The following is a 471-nucleotide window of genomic DNA, read 5'->3' as shown; positions in this document are numbered from 1 at the left end:
GCGCGCGCGCCTGAGAGAGAAAGAATGCATGTGAATTTGTGTGTGTGAGAGAGAAAGACCATGCGTGTGTGTCTGAGCGAGAGTATATGTAAATTTGCGTACGTTAGACAGAATGCATTCACACACACACACACACACACACACACACACACACACACACACACACACACACACACGTGTGTGTGTTTAGTGTTGATTGTCGGAAGAAAGAGTACTCCAGACCCTGGTAGGGGGATAATAATGTATTTTATTTTGGTCTGGTCTGTCTCTCGCGACTCTGAGTTTCGTCTGGAAACAGATGCGTGCAGAGAGTCTTGGAGAAAATTACGAAATACGCACACACGGTGACTCGCACGCACACACATACATACCTACCTACCTACATACATACATTATATTTATACCTAAATACATATATATATAGACTGACAGATAGACAAACAGATACATGAATAGAAAGAAATATATATG

Source organism: Octopus bimaculoides, unplaced genomic scaffold (genome assembly GCF_001194135.2).
Source record: "Octopus bimaculoides isolate UCB-OBI-ISO-001 unplaced genomic scaffold, ASM119413v2 Scaffold_51101, whole genome shotgun sequence".
Classification (NCBI taxonomy): Eukaryota; Metazoa; Mollusca; class Cephalopoda; order Octopoda; family Octopodidae; genus Octopus; species Octopus bimaculoides.
The sequence above is the reverse complement of the archived record's forward strand: the minus strand, read 5'-3'. Positions refer to the sequence as shown.